Here is a 14,575-nt window from a genome sequence, read left to right as displayed (position 1 = left end):
TATATATAGTGAGCCCTGATATAGACAGTAGACAATTAACAATTATTAGCCATTAAAGGCAAATACTTTTTTATTCATGGGCTATGAACATTTTATCTTCACTTTGCATACTAAGAAGACATTTTACAATTAAAAGCAAATATTTTTCATGTAATTATTTTTTGTATTTCTTGGTTTTAGTATTTTTATTATAATGTAGAGCATGAAAATGCATCATCGAGACTGACAAATATTTGCTCGTCACTCAATTATACGTTGTTTATCATAACTATCAGTAATTAATAAATTAAAAAAATTGCAAACTTTTTCCACCCTCTGCTCAGTCTTTGGCAGAATCACTTTTCTCAGTATTTACTGCATTGAAAAGCATCTAATTAATCAACAGAATTATTTATTTATCCTCATTAATAATTAAAATTTATCACAATTATTCGGCATTAAAAGTCAGATATTTAGCAAAACTTTCTCTGTCACTTACACAATTCTTAATAAAAGTATTTTTTTTTATTATGAACTGCATATAAATGTAAATATATAAGTAATATAATTATTAATTAATATTTATCATAATTAATCGCAACTATGAACCAGAGAACAACTTTTTGAATTTTTTCTCGGTTACCTGCACGATTCTTATTAATTTTCTTTTTAAATACTGCATAGAAATTACACATTATTAGCAAGATTATTTACTTTTCCACCTAATTAATTATTGTTCATCAGAATGATTCGTCATAGAGATCCAGATCTTTTGTAAACTTTTTTCTGTCGATTATTGGTAATAGTATTTTTATTATAATGTAAATACTATAGAGATAATTAATGTAATAGATCTTATTGTAAATACGTAGAAATGTACAATGAAAGAACGTTAATATTTTCTTTTTTCCTGTTATTATTTATTGTATGTCAGAATATGTCATCGAGATCCAGTGCTTTTACAAACTTTTTTCTGTCAATAATCGGTAATAGTATTTTAATTATAATTTAAACAGTATAGATAGAATGTAATTGATCGTAATGTAAATGCATAATGAAAGAACATAATTATTTTTTTCCAGATATTACATATTGTTTATCAGAATTATTCCTCATAAGATCCAAAGTTTTAGCAAACTTTTGTTTTATCTTAATTCTTGGTAAAATTAGTTTCATTACAATGTAAATACTATCTATATAATGTAACATATTGTAATGTTAATATATAGAAATGAAAGAAAATAATTATTTTCTTTTTCCAGTTATTATATATTCTTTATTACAATTATAAAAAATATTCCAGGACTTTTGTGGAAACTTTTCCCTGTCAATTCCTTGTAGTATTATTTTCATTATAATGTAAATATTATTGTAATAGAATGTAATGCAAATATATATAAATGCACAATGAGAGAACATAATTATTTATTTACCAGTTACTATTTATTGTTTATCACAATTATATATAAAATCCAGGACATTTGAGGAAACTTTTGTCCGTCATCTATACAGTAAAACATTTTGTCTTTCAACTATCAATACTAAAATTATCAAAACTTCCATCAATACAGTTGGAAGTTTCTAGAGAAATTTTCGAAGTTTTCCGCCAGGTGGCGGTGCGAGGTGTCATTCAAAGAGTATTCATGAATCCCTAGTCTTTCATATCCATAAAGATAGAACATGTTCCCTTTCCTTTTACAAAATGTCGATTTCCGACTAAACATTGCGTGATCCTTATTCAATGTTTATGAATAGCCTTCATTGAATGATGACCACACGAAAGAATTCACCAAAGTTCGCTGGCCGACTTTTGGAGAATGGAATTCCTTGACATTTCTAGTCAGCTTGATGCACCTTATGAAATTGGGAGAATTCAATATAGAATGATTCGAAATCTCATGGATATAATGTTTGAAGTTCTTCGACAGACATAGCGGTGACTGAATCGCTTGATTTGTTGATTGCAATGAATGTCTGATGGAGATTATAAAATTGATTTGTGAATTGAAATTTAACTTTTATGGCGTATGTACAATATTCGTCTGTAATGACTGAATCATTAATTTATGCAATGACTATAAATAAATCATTAATAGCTGCAGATATAAAACTCTAAAGCCAAACTGTAATAATATTATTATTATTTATGCAATAACAATTAATCATAAATATAAAGATGCAGTTTAAGGAATGCAAGTTATGAAGAAGTAAATTTAGAAATTTAGATAGTTTAAATTTCAATTAATCCTATCACCCATTGTAACCCATTGCCTTTTCTACTATTTTACCTAATTACTGAAATAACTTTTTGATTTCATGAAAGAAATAAACTGTTTTACATAATTTTAATTTTACAATAAATAACTTTGATACTAATATGTCAGATTTTGAAGCTTATTATTTTTACGTCACTTAAATAATTATTTGAGACTTCTAAAAACAATATTGACTTTATTACAGATATTATTTTCATTTTATGCATCTTTAATTTTCAATTAATTTGATTTTTCTAACCTTATTAGTTCCCTTATTAGTGATTTTCTAACCTTATTACCTTGAACGTGTGTAATTTTTATGTATTTATTTCATATTGTATGTATTAATTTCATATTTTATGTATTTCATGTGAATTAATTTCAGTCTTTGTGGAACATTTTGAAATCTAGCCATCGTGTTCTCTGATCAGCTGAAATATTGTAAACGTTGTGACAAAAATGTATTTTATTAATGCAGCGTTTTTCTTCTAGATCATATAAAATGCAATTTATAAAATATATCTTATATGTTACATTTTTAATCGTTTTCATTGAAAATGCAGTTTATCAAAAATATTGTCTGTGTTATTTTAACTATTCCTTTTACTCAATCAGCATTTTTATCTTAGTTTGCACAAAACTTATTTCTTTACTTATTTCCTGTGCTGTTACAGAAATCTCATTTACTAAATCAGTATTTTTCTAATATTTCAAATAAAATAAATTTGTCGAAAATATTGTACATGTTGTTAAAACATATACAATATTTTAGATAAAATTAAACAAGCTTTTTTTTTCCTTTTTTACATTAAATACATTTTGTCTAAAATATTGTTTATGTTATGACAACTATTAATTTTACTAAATCAAAATTTTAAACTGTTACATACAAGTATAGAGAGAGAAATATGAAACGGTTCCAAGAAGATTATAGAACAAATCACGAACCCAACAAAGATTTCAAAACTTCTAAAAATTCAATAATGTTTTGTCAATGATGCCGGTCAATTACAAACACTTCTTTTACATACTCAATATTTTTATTGACCAAACCAAATGTATTTTATCTAAAATGCTGTATATGTAGTTACAATAATATGTTTTACAAAATTAACATTTTATGTATTTTCCTGCATAGAGAAAGGAAAATAAAAAATGCTTTTAAAAATATTGGACGAAACGAGAACTGAACAACAGAGATTTAATATTCATACTTTCCAAAAATTCAATCATGACCTGTTCATATAAAATCAGTACAAGAACTTAGTGATATCCAGTGCTTCTATAAACAAGAGATGAACATTCATAATACATTCTAAAAAAGAAGCTCGTATCAAAATAAAGCTTCAAAACAAACAGATTTAAAATAAAAACCTTAAATCTTTCAAAGACAAACAAGAAACTTTAAAAGTATATAAAATTTCTCGGATACTGTGATACATGAATAAGATGTTTTAGAGGCTAGCATATTTGTTATAAATAAGGTTTTTCTTGTAACTTAACATTTAATTCAAAACAATAGTTCGGAAAAACAACGACTTATTAAATCCAATTTTTTTAAACTCCTGGGAATGTTTAAATACAACAAAATATTTTATTTTATGCATATAAGGGAATTATAAAATACCAAAAACTGAAAGTTTATTTTCGGACATTTATTTTCGAAATGTTTACTAATAAGTTTTCATGTATTTTAGTAAATGTGTAAATCATATCACCGCATTGAAATAAAGTCATCGTATTGAAATAGTGTTTTTATTTTCATTTTTAAAAATAGCAACAAAAAGAATAAAGGAAAAAAGAAGAGAAATAAAATAAAGAAAAGAAATCAAATAAAGAAAAAAGGAAAGATTGGAGGAAAAAAGATAAATAAAGAAACATTTTTCTTGTTCTATAATTTCTATTTTAGATATTTTGGTTTATAAAATTTCTTTCAGTTTCAAAAAGAATTATTAAAGTTCAAACTTAGTTTTATGATGTAACAAAAGAAAAACGCAGAAAACATAGTTTGAGCGCTTTCAAATAACTATTCGATATATTTATTTCGCCGAAAGCCTCCAAAATAAAATAGATTGTTAAAAAAATAAATAAGACTGTTAAATGAAAAATAATAAAATAGATCGTTAAATTAACACATTTTAATTATTTCACAAAATCTCATTGGCTAAATAACTACGTTTCATTCCATTTTGTAACTCGTATTAGTTTAGATCCAAAATATTCTAAATAATTAAATGATCCATAAAAATCTTTATTTATTTATTGAAACAATTTCACAAAATTCCAGTTACTTGAAAATAAAAAAGGGAAATGTTTACAATATATTTATAATATTGCCTAAAATCTTATCAAACATGAATAAATTAAATGTTTAACATGATTTTGGCAACATGTAAAATTGATATTTTACGTTTTTACGTGTGTATTTTACGTGGCTTGGAAACTTTTAATTCTATTAATTGGAAAGTAAAGTGAAATAAAAACATCAAATTCTCATTTTATTTCAATGATGTTTTAACATAACTTTTCTTAAATATCTTAACATCAATCTTTTAATTTACCTGGGAATTAATAAATTTCAGGTATAATATTTGCTTAGAAAAAATTTCCTTTCCAAGAAATCGAGACTTTTTAATTTGTGTAGCCTATTCTGTATTCATATTAAGGAATTTAATTAATTATTAATGAATGAAGATTTAAACTAGATATTATACATTAAAAGGAAATATTTTCTGTGTTAAATCCAACCTAATTAAGATGCCAAGGTTACAAAAAGTCATGAATCAAATAAAGACATCATTACATGATGCAAAATACTATTTAATTGCAATTTTTCTCCCAAAAATCCAAAATAGATTTTTGTTGCTTGAATTTTTCAGTTGTTCATATTTTCCATCTATACCGTAATATTTTTTTTTCAATACTAGATTTCACTCCCTACTTGCTCCGTTCACTAAACTCATGATTGCTTTTAATTCATCATGGTTTTCATCTTACTTAAAAATCATTTACCACAAAAACAATGAAACATTTTATTAACAAATACATAATTATTATAATTTTATGTATGGACATTACACGTTAATCGTAACAAAATGAAAGACAACCTGGATTTGAAAAAAAAAACCATCTGGTACCCTACCATGAGCTGAACCCTACCCTACTCTGGTACCCTACCCTGAAGTTCCATTTGAGAATAATGCCACGTTAAGCGGGAATTTTTTTACGGTACCATGAACTTCCAGGAATAAAGTTTCTTGGCAAGAAAATCAACCGGATTTTTTTTTTTTTTTTTTTTTGAAGCAGGTATCTATTACCCAAAATTCTCATTTTTGGATAGAAGGATGATTTTTTTGGGACTAAATACATTACTAATTTCTCTATTTTTTCCTATTACGCAAGAGGAAATAATGTTGTTGTTGTTGTTGACGTGTGTCTGTTTATGCAGAGGGGATTCGATTGTTCTTGTTTTTCAGTGGCGCCATCTATGGACAAGAATGCGACTTCTGCCACACCTTACGTCACACCCGTTTATGGGGCGAACGCATTCATACATCCATTCATTCATCCACAGATCGTAATTTTGACCTGAATCAGAGAACGATCGATCTCCAATCCAGTACCCCTAGAGGTATTGATTTGTTATGGGAACATGGGGGACTTTTGCGACTCGATAGATTTAACGTGCATCAGCCACTTTACTACATGAGGAGTCTTCAGCCGGCGGGTTTCGAGCCCACGAACTCTCGAACATGGGCTCAGCACCCTACCGACCAGGCTATTCCGGCCCTAAGAGAAAATAGTAAAATTCCTAAAAGAAAGACGTGACCGAGAAATTTTCAAGGCGATAATTGAGAAAGAAATATTTTGTTTCATTAGTACGTGTGAATGAAAAAATGCTTCAAGAGTTTACTTAAAAATTTCGGCAAACGAAGCATACAATTTACTCTCATTATATGATAACTGTTACTATTTCTATGTTATGGGATATATTCCCTGGACAATACCTCTATTTTAAGTCAGTACCATTTCTTTCATATTTTTTTTAATTCTCTATTGATAACCTTTTAATTCTACAATATTTTCACTTTATTCCAAATGATGTTTCATTTTACGATGTACAAATGGCAGCACAATTAAAGAATTCATTATAGAGTTGTATTACAAAGAAAACAATTTATTTACAATAAAAGATGTGAATAAGAATAATGAGAATAATAATGAAATAAATATTTATTCAGTCTTCTACTAATTTTAAAACATTTTTAATCTCATTCTTCCATTAAAAAACATAATATAAAAGTAGATGCTTTTAAAAGTATACTATGCTTTTAAAAGTATTTTATGCTTTATACATAAAATTATTTTACAAATCACGAATAATTACGAGTACTATAAATTAACGTAACTTCATGCGACTTCATGTGCAGTCACTTTAATAATATAACAAATAAAACAAAGTAATAAGAAAGGCAGTAACTTAAGTCATATTATTACAAATTAAATGGAAAACAAATGAACTCTTCTGAAATTCAATTAATAAATTTCTAAAAGACCAATAAATTAACGTTAGTTTTTCGTCCGAAAAAAATTTCTTTCTTTCTGCTAATTAGTTATGATTTGAAAGCCAGTATAGTAAGTAATCTATCCCCAAGCTACAAAATTTTGCATTTTACTTCATTAAAATATATTATGTTATTTTAAAAGTTGTACTTTTTTAAAAATGATTCTAAAAAAATTAAAGAAAGGCATTAAAATAAATCTGAAATATTTATTAATAAAAAATGTTCTAGAATAATAAATTATACAATTGTTTTTAATTTTAAAAAAATGTGTTTGCGGCAAGAAACTTTATAAAAAAATAGTCAAAAAAAATTTTAATAGCATAAGCTCATTTCATAATGTTATAAGCCCATTGAGATTTGTTCTATTCCTGCTAATATTGCCGCATTTAAAAAGAAACTTTTAAGTAAATTGTGTGATTTCTTAAATTTTAGCCACGTCCTTAGAATCAGTTATCGTGGAATGTCTGATTCCATGCTAGTGCTCATGATAAGGTATTAAACGTTCACGGAACAAAACTTTCCCAGTTTTATTTTAAAGACGGGAATCTTCATTCCATTTTATAAATTTAGGATAACAGAATCCGTGACACAATAAAAAGAAATAAACAGGAAGGAGTTTTACTGGCCAATCAGACTGATTTCATTATAACAGTTTTTTTCAAAAAAAAAACGGTTTTATCTCTCTTTGATTAAGTTTTTTTTTAACGTTTTTGAAAATGTCAGCATGAATGTCAAGATCAGCATCGAGAAACATTTAATCACTGTTGTTCTTTATTTTCAGATGTTTTTGATACTATCTCAAATACAAGCTTTTAAAATAAAGATCATGACAGAGATAAGGAAATAGTTCTGAAACAATGGATGTGCAGTCATATATTTAAAGCAAAAACTCAGAAAAAAATAGTGAAAAAGAACCTAAAATACAATAATTTTCATGGAGTTTTGAAAAGAACTTGCCTTAATTTATCAGATGAAAAGGGTCCTTTCCAGAACAGCAAGTTTAAAATGTTATAATTCTCTTAAAATAGATTGTTAGTTTTCCTTTGTTTCATCGTATATCCTGCGCATTTTTTTATACACTATCGTAATTTTAAGTTTCTAAAAGTAGTGTCTTCTGCGTAGAAACTATATATATATATATATATTACGTTATCCTAATTAATTATTCCTTTCTCATACTTTTAAAAAGTCACATCCTGTTCTAAAATCTATTTTCGGCTCAAGTATGCATAAATTTACGTAAAGACATTTTTCCCTTTAATCTTCGTGGGAATCACTCGACCCAGTTCATAAACCATGGTGATTTCCAAGATTTCCCTCTTTTCTCTAAATAGAGACATTTTCGGATTTTTTGCAAGATTTTCCCTAATAGAAAGACTGATCGTCGATGGAGTTACCATCACTTTTCGCTCGCCACTCAACAAAGTATGATCTAAATAAATAATTTTGTTTTCATTAAAATCCTGTGTCTGTCTGTTTTCCTGCTCGGTCCGACTGCATCATATTATAAGCCGAGCAGGATATTAAGAACTGATGAAACGGGCGCAGGATAATAATTGCTAAAATGCTTCTTCAAAATATAATTCAAAAGTGAAAATAAAAATACAATTGGCTGAATCATAAAATTGCTGCTGAACTGACATTGCTCGTGAAACACATATTATTCTTTTGAAACATGACTAAAGAAATTTGATGCCAAAAATAATTAAAAGAAGATTTTTGGGACTTCTCTTTCAAGTGTCCATTGGAGTGGTCTCAACTGTATTTTAACTTGATGGAAATGTCATCATATAAAATAATAATAAAAAGAAAATGATTTTACGATAGGTTTGTGCAACGCGATGCGTCGTCAGAGGTCAGATAGTCTGTCTGCTCATATGTTCAAAAACAAAACCTTGAATGGTTTTCAACACCCGTTAACAAAATCCTCAACTGTTGGTGCTATGTGTTCAGTGTGTGAACTTTAGTGGATCGTGCTTAGTGATGAAAACTTGTGAACAAAAATAGATGAATGCTATGAAAATCTTCTTTGGGGGGATTAATATTTTACACATTTTATATCAATTATACTTACTTGACAAATCGTGCTCTGATATTTTTAATGATTGANATACCACAGTTTACTTTTTTAGAAAAAAGTTTACTCCTATGGATTTTACAGAGTCCTTACTCGTAAGGAACATTTGAAATAATTAGTAGAATTGACTGTTAATTTAAACAGTCAGCTGCCTTTTTCTGAGAAAAAAGTTCAGTGCCAGTATTGCAATGAAATTCAGCAAAATTAGTTCAATTCACAATAAATTTATACGGCTAGCAACCCTTGTTTGTAAGAAAAGCACAGTGCAATCAAATATGTTTTTATTATTTTTTTACCTTTGGCTTAACAAAACTTACTTTCATACAAAATTAGGTTGAAGAAAATATTATACTAAAATATAAATTTATAAAATTAACAATTTTTTATATTTTAATTTAAACAAAAAAATAAAAACACATTTTAATCACAATGAGATTTAACATTCTATCTGATATATATAAATAGTTTTTATTATTGATAGGGTTTCAAACAGTAGCAGTCACTGCTTATAGTTTCCAATCTCAATTCAATAATAAACACTCCTTCCATGGTCGTTGCAGTATTAAGCTACGTACACAAAGGTCTCAATTTCAAACCTAGCCATCTATAAAGAGCATCTTTCTCGCACTACTGTGATAGACGGGTGAACACGGACAACAACCACGTAGCTCTCTCTCTCTCCTACATAGTTGTCAGCTTAACATTACTTCGTCTTGATCAGTGATTCACCTTGATTCGACAAAAAGAAAACTTAAGTCTTGAACAACGTAAAGGACAGAACTGAAGATAACTTTTAGGAACATGATGTTAATTTACGCTCAATTATTATGGGCAAACCTGTACTTATATGGTCATGGTAACTTTACGGGCATAAATATATTTTTACGTTCAATGATTGAAGCACTTTTTGATGACTACAGACCGTAATCAAATGTGAAACTTTTTCGAATGTATGCTGCAATGACAAAACTGGAGGAAAATTGTATCGCAATATTTGAGAGAAAGATTTTGCGTGGGTATACTTGATGGGGTAAATGAAAACAATAACTAGAGAAGGAGATTTAACTTTGAACTGTACAAGATTTATAAATAACCTGATATTATAATACATAAAATATATATACATAAAAATAAATTGAATGAATTGGATCGCCCACGTGATTCATATGTGTGACGACAACACGATAAAAAGAAAGCAGGGAAGGCAGCGGTTGAGATGGGCTGACTCAATGGAGTCTGATTTTCTCGCAATTAGCGAAAAAAATTGGAGATCAAAGATAAATCGGAAGTCGTCGTGGAGAAATCTTCAGAGGAAGGCATTGTCTCATATTGTGCTGTCTGGTCAACTATGATGATGATGATGATGCAACTCAAAGAACATTTATTCAGCCTGTAAAACAAGCATTTTAAAACGCGTTTCTTCCATGCGGTTAGCAATTATAATGCTAAAAGACCTATCATATTTTATTTTATTTTGATTTTTGCCGTTTGTCTGAAACAATAGCAATGAATTAAATAACGCTTTCTTACCAAGATGGAACTCCCAAATTTGGTGCATGTATTCGTTATAAGAAATAAGAAAACGAAAAATAAGATTAATTTAGATTATTATTTTATTTTATATAACCGTCGTTGAACAGCCAATCCAATTTTATGGGTTTAGGACTACTAATGTTCAACTCCGTAGTCTTGTAATTTTGAACTCAATCAAGAAGACAAGGGAACTCCTAGATCGAGTATTGGGAGAAATTTGCCTTCGTGGAGGACTTTTTGATGGAGCTAACCCGCATTTGCGTTACATAGAGAGGAAGACCATGAGAACCTCTCACGGTTTGCCTGACAGCAATGGGACTCTAGCCCATGATCCGTCTACCACTGAGAATATTTCACATCAGCACTACGGTCGGTGCAAGCCGAATGCGGAATTCGTATTGACAGGGATTCGAACGCGGTTCGGCTCATAGGAAGGTGAACCCTCTATCCCCTGGGCCATCGCGGCTCAATTTAGATTATTTGTAATTATCGAGGTGATTGGCATATTAAGTCAGTGATTCTTATTAACACGTTTTACATGTTTTTTTTTGTTTGTTTTTTTATCAAGACAGGCGCAAAGCGTGAGTGCGTGTAGGCCGACTAGCATATCACCGCATGGGGCTTATTGAAAATTTTAAAAAAAAGTCAAATTTACAGTCAAACACTTGTATACATTCTATCACTGATAAAAATTAAATGAAAAGAGTGCTTGGCAATTACTGGAAGATAGAGGTCCAAGGTATTAATTTCCATGTGTACGTTAAGCACTTTAAGAATCATTCTTAAAATTAGATCATGCAAAATAATATGTCTGTCATGAGTGTCTGTACAGTTGTCAGAAATTTAGATGATGCATTTTTACCGTACCGTAAAATGCTTTTTTATCTGAATATTTCGGAACACGAAAAAATCTGAAAAATATATAATTTTTACAGTAATAATTACCTTGAAATTACTCTATCCTTCTAATTAAATAAATATCCCTGTGAAAAGTACGGTATTATATTTTACGGTAAAAATGAATTTTACGGATGTTTCACCCAAAGATCTGGCACTGTATATAGAGCACAAAAGAGATAAAATAAGAGATAAAATAAAACGCCTGAAAAATACAGTTTGAAATCAAAGTTCTGCAAAAGATTATAAGAATTTGTAAATTAAATTTTTTTTCATGAAAATTTCTTTTCGCACTCACTGCAAACAAGTATGATTTCAAATCCGATTTCTAAACTGTAATACTTTAAGTCGAAATTTAATGAAGCAAGATTCTGATGAATTTATTTTTGATAATTTCTCCCCCGAAGTCCATGATTTTCAAAAGAAATATTAATCCACTAATAACTTATATAGATATACCAAAAAAAAAACGAAAATCCAGGTAAACCAGTTGTTATATAAACTTATAAAAAAACTTATAAAAGAAATCAAATCACCACAACGGCTTACAAATTTATTACATTAAATAGTACTTAATTTGTTCTCAATAATTAGCTCATAAAATAGAATATAGAAAATTTCGCTAACCTTAAATTAAAATTATTCACTTTCCTGGGCAACTTTTAATAGAATTAAAGAAAATTGTTATAAATATAAGCTAATTAATACAATTTTCGCTACTGAAAGCGTGATATAACATTCAGAAATATTAATTACCACTTGTGAGCTTATACAACAATGAAACCCAGTAATTCCAAGTATAATTGATGGCAAAACTCTATGTCCAATGTACGATATATAAATATCCTGGGTGTAGTAATTACCAATTAAATGAGGCTTTAGAAACGTAGAACATGATAATTTAAAGCCTAATATATTACTATGCTATCAGTATACAATATATATTATAGTTCAATCGTAATTACCATTAACATTCTGTGTATATATTATAACTTTTAATATATAGAGTTTTCCTAAGCTCATAAGTTCCTTTTAAACCCTACTTTAAGATGTATATACCATACAAAAAAGTTTAAAATCTATACAACTAGATATCGGAATGAAAATTGCATACTTTCATTGCAATTAATTTATTACCAAGTAAGTAAATTTTACTCTGATAAATAAAGACTATTGGAAGTCTAAATATATTTGCATGATCAAGCTAAGTTATAAGATCTTAACGAAAACCTCTGTGCATGAAATCGTAATAGTCCATGGTTAGCTTTCCACATATTATGCTTAATTTGAGTTAATCCTAGTTTATTTCAACAAAACTTTTTCGAAAGCAGAATTTATTTGAAATTTTATTAAAAGCTGGCAAGTAAATAAAGTCATTTGAAGTTCGCATAATATTCTCAAAGTTAATGTTTTATAAGCTTAATACAACTGAACGTTTTTGAATAAAATGTGGAAAAAGGTAAATATTTTTAAGTTGGACTTTTACTATTTGAAGAAAAAGAAAATTAGATCATGAGGATTCAATTTAATATTTAAAGGAAAGATGTAGAAGCTTATAGTTTATGTTAACCTTATAAGGTGAATTTTTTCCAAGCTTTAAGAAATTTCTATTAAATTTGGAGTGTTTGCCATTATATTGTACCACAGTTTACTTTTTTAGAAAAAAGTTTACTCCTATGGATTTTACAGAGTCCTTACTCGTAAGGAACATTTGAAATAATTAGTAGAATTGACTGTTAATTTAAACAGTCAGCTGCCTTTTTCTGAGAAAAAAGTTCAGTGCCAGTATTGCAATGAAATTCAGCAAAATTAGTTCAATTCACAATAAATTTATACGGCTAGCAACCCTTGTTTGTAAGAAAAGCACAGTGCAATCAAATATGTTTTTATTATTTTTTTACCTTTGGCTTAACAAAACTTACTTTCATACAAAATTAGGTTGAAGAAAATATTATACTAAAATATAAATTTATAAAATTAACAATTTTTTATATTTTAATTTAAACAAAAAAATAAAAACACATTTTAATCACAATGAGATTTAACATTCTATCTGATATATATAAATAGTTTTTATTATTGATAGGGTTTCAAACAGTAGCAGTCACTGCTTATAGTTTCCAATCTCAATTCAATAATAAACACTCCTTCCATGGTCGTTGCAGTATTAAGCTACGTACACAAAGGTCTCAATTTCAAACCTAGCCATCTATAAAGAGCATCTTTCTCGCACTACTGTGATAGACGGGTGAACACGGACAACAACCACGTAGCTCTCTCTCTCTCCTACATAGTTGTCAGCTTAACATTACTTCGTCTTGATCAGTGATTCACCTTGATTCGACAAAAAGAAAACTTAAGTCTTGAACAACGTAAAGGACAGAACTGAAGATAACTTTTAGGAACATGATGTTAATTTACGCTCAATTATTATGGGCAAACCTGTACTTATATGGTCATGGTAACTTTACGGGCATAAATATATTTTTACGTTCAATGATTGAAGCACTTTTTGATGACTACAGACCGTAATCAAATGTGAAACTTTTTCGAATGTATGCTGCAATGACAAAACTGGAGGAAAATTGTATCGCAATATTTGAGAGAAAGATTTTGCGTGGGTATACTTGATGGGGTAAATGAAAACAATAACTAGAGAAGGAGATTTAACTTTGAACTGTACAAGATTTATAAATAACCTGATATTATAATACATAAAATATATATACATAAAAATAAATTGAATGAATTGGATCGCCCACGTGATTCATATGTGTGACGACAACACGATAAAAAGAAAGCAGGGAAGGCAGCGGTTGAGATGGGCTGACTCAATGGAGTCTGATTTTCTCGCAATTAGCGAAAAAAATTGGAGATCAAAGATAAATCGGAAGTCGTCGTGGAGAAATCTTCAGAGGAAGGCATTGTCTCATATTGTGCTGTCTGGTCAACTATGATGATGATGATGATGCAACTCAAAGAACATTTATTCAGCCTGTAAAACAAGCATTTTAAAACGCGTTTCTTCCATGCGGTTAGCAATTATAATGCTAAAAGACCTATCATATTTTATTTTATTTTGATTTTTGCCGTTTGTCTGAAACAATAGCAATGAATAAATATGTCTCATAGTTTTCCGAACATATAAGACTGTAGCGAAGATGCATTAAATTTTATATTTGTTATTCATATACTAGCAAAATAAAGAAGAAACATGCGACATGATAAGTTTTTGTTAAAACCCAAGACACTAAGAAACTCAAAGAATC

The 14,575-nt window shown here is 28.5% G+C and overlaps 1 protein-coding gene across 5 annotated transcripts in view; it reads right to left on the bottom strand.

Moving 5' to 3' along the window:
* The window catches only part of LOC107443568 (putative polypeptide N-acetylgalactosaminyltransferase 9), a 286,844-nt gene that overhangs the window by 187,547 nt on the left and 84,722 nt on the right, over positions 1-14,575 (bottom strand). The window lies entirely within an intron of this gene.

This window comes from Parasteatoda tepidariorum, chromosome 1, assembly GCF_043381705.1.
Source record: "Parasteatoda tepidariorum isolate YZ-2023 chromosome 1, CAS_Ptep_4.0, whole genome shotgun sequence".
Classification (NCBI taxonomy): Eukaryota; Metazoa; Arthropoda; class Arachnida; order Araneae; family Theridiidae; genus Parasteatoda; species Parasteatoda tepidariorum.
The sequence above is the reverse complement of the archived record's forward strand: the minus strand, read 5'-3'. Positions and strand labels throughout refer to the sequence as shown.